The sequence below is a fragment of the Eschrichtius robustus genome, chromosome X, assembly GCF_028021215.1.
Source record: "Eschrichtius robustus isolate mEscRob2 chromosome X, mEscRob2.pri, whole genome shotgun sequence".
In the NCBI taxonomy this organism is placed as follows: domain Eukaryota; kingdom Metazoa; phylum Chordata; class Mammalia; order Artiodactyla; family Eschrichtiidae; genus Eschrichtius; species Eschrichtius robustus.
The window spans coordinates 14,830,663-14,833,557 of record NC_090845.1 but is presented as its reverse complement, the minus strand read 5'-3'; the positions used below and the strand labels follow the sequence as shown (position 1 = coordinate 14,833,557).

The window sequence follows — 2,895 nt, the reverse complement described above, 5'->3', positions numbered from 1 at the left end:
TAACTACCATCCTGCTCAAGAAGTAGATCATTGTCAACATCTCCACTAGACCTCTGTGCATTCCTGGGCCATTACAATTTCCTCCTTCCTCTCTAGAGGGAACGATTTCCTGGACTTTATGGTAATAACTTCCTTGCAGTGTTTTATTCTTTTGCCACCTAGTATATATACCTAAATGATAGACTTGTTTTGTCTATTTTTGAAAGCTATAAAAATGGAATTACACAGTATGCATTGGAGGGGCAGAGGGTGTAAGTATCTTCAACTTCAACAGATGTCAAACTCTTTCCCAAATTGGGGGAAAGGGTACCAACTGACACTCCTATCATCACTGTATGAGAGTTCCAGTTGCTCCACATCTTAGCTTATAGTTGGTAATGTCAGATGTTTTCATTTTTGCCAATCTACTCAATGGGCAGTGGAGTTGTGAATTTGCATTTCCCTGTTCAGTAAGGAGGTTGAGCACATTTCATTATGTTTACCGGTCATTGTATAGCCTCTTTTGTGCAGCTCACGTTCAAGCCTTTTGCTCATTTCTTTACAGAGTTTCTATGTCTTTCTTAATGCATAGGAGTTCTTTATCTATCCTAGACAGAAGTCCTTTGTTGGGTACAGGAGTTGCAAATGTATTCTCCTGCTCTTCGGCTTGTTTTTTCTCTTTCCTAATGGGGTCTTTTGTTGAACAAAAGTTCTTCATTTAAACGTAATCAAATGTTATCAGTTGTTTTCCTTTTAAGCTTAGTGCTTTGTGTGACACCTGTAATAATATCTGTCTCTATGTCCAGCGGTATTCCAAGGAGCTAGACTTGAAATGGTCAAGTCATTGGTCACTGGTAGTGGCCAAAGCCAAAAACTGTAGGCTGGAGAAGAAAAGGGGAGTGGGTGGGAAGGGTAAGGGTAGAAGGCCAGAGGAGGAACAAGAGGGGTTGTCAAGAAGGCAACAGGGGCCCTTCTGGTGGATGGAGGGTATGATTGCAAGTGGATTGAATGTCACTCTCACCATACAGCTCTTTATGCATGGAAAGGAAGTTGGTAGCATCATCAGAAAGAACAGAGAATCAGTTAAGAAGATGTGTGGGGAGAGTGGTGTACATACCAACATCTCCAAAGGGAACTGTGCCGAGAGAATTGTCACTTTGGCTGGACCCATCAGTGCCATCTTTAAAGCCTTTGCTATGATCATGGATGCACTGGAAGAGGACGTCAGCACAATAGCACAGCTGCCAGCAGACCCTGGTCACCCTGAGCCTGGTGGTCCTTGCTAGCAGTGTGGCTCTCTCATTGGGAAAGGAGGTTTCGAGATCAAGGAAATATGACGAGAGAGTACAGGGGCTCGGGGCCAGGTGGCAGAGAATAAGCCTCCCGACTCAACTGAGCAGGTCATTATAACTGCTGGCATTGGGCAAGCCATCATTGAGTGTGTGCAACAAGCCTGTCCAGTCATGTTGGAGTCACCCTGACCCCATAAGCCATCCAGCTCTCTGGTCATCTTTGCAGGTGGTCAGGACACGTACCACACAGGCAGCAACGGTGTGGGCTTTCCTCACCCCCACTCCCCACCCATCCACGTGCCTCAACCATGAACTGGAGGAACTCTCTCTGGAGGCCGGCAATGCAACAGTCTTGTTTTCCTATGATGCATGGCAACCCTGGATTCAGTGACATTGAATCCACTCTCCAGAGATGAAAGGCTATTGGGCAGGTTTGGATGTATCTACTGAGGCTACTCATGAACTCACCATTTCAAGCATTTTAATTGGCTGCACAATGGGGCATTAGGGTGCCCAAATCAATAAGAGCCACCAGACGTCTGGGGCATAGTTCATCATTGCAAACCCAGTGGAAGGATCTACTGTTAGGCCGGTTACCATCATTGGATCTGCTGCCAGCGTTAGCCTGGTTCCAAATCAAATTGTCTGGCTGTCCTCAGAGACAGGTGGCACGGGGAGCCGCTAAAACAATGCAGTTCCATCTACAATCCTTTCTGGCTGTTCACCACTCCTGATCCATCTGTGTTGTTTCTGAACAGTCAGCAATTCCAGGTTTTTAAATAGTCTGTAAGTTTCCATTTCTTTACACTTTACATCCACTTGTGATTTTTAAATTATTCGAATTCCTTTCTCCATTCAGCTGTTAGAGCTGAGTTCCATATTTAGTTTTATAAGCTTCTCCCTGTTTTGTTTTACTTTGGGGTTTTGTGCTCATGCATTTTTTTGTTTGTCACAGAACTAGAAGACTAGAATATTAATACAATGCAGTTTAGTCCATGATGTCAGAAAGTTCTCAAAAACTAATTAAAAGATGGACTGGGTATCTGTTTGCTCTATTCTCCCATGACAAAAGCTTCAAGGACAAGAACAGTACGTTCTCTTGGTAATGACTGTGGAGCAGCCTTTTGGAGGTCAAAGAACGCCCATCTATTGGTTTACTCCTATACGCTAAGCGTTGTACTGAGCCGTGGACCTACATTACGTCCTTAATTCTCTCAGCAATTCTGGAGGGAGGTATTTTTTGCCCTCAAAATAAGTGGACAAATGAAGATTCACTGAGGCAAAATCACTTCAGCAAGGTCACACAGGTCAAACAGCCAGTCAGTGGCAAAGGCGGGATTTGAACTCCAGATTGAATCTCACCCCAAAGTTCACGGCTTTCCCACTGCAACATGCCACCCTCCAGTCAGCGCAGGGGACATGGCGAAGTGCTTCTGTGAAAAGGAATTATAAAGTGTCGCCTTTGCTGCAGGATAATTGGTGAGGAAAAATCTTTCTACTGACTCTCTGTCTTGGTGTGGGTTACCCTAGAAGCAGGACCTAAGACAAGGATTTGAGTGCAAATCGTTTCTTTGTGTGGTGATTCCAGGAAACAGCCGTAGAGGAAGTGAGACAGGAAGAAGAG

At 44.7% G+C, this 2,895-nt stretch overlaps 1 pseudogene; it reads left to right on the top strand.

Moving 5' to 3' along the window:
* The first annotated feature begins 959 nt into the window (after positions 1-959).
* On the top strand, positions 960-1,956 carry LOC137756231 (poly(rC)-binding protein 2-like; annotated as a pseudogene).
* Positions 1,957-2,895: the final 939 nt, after the last annotated feature.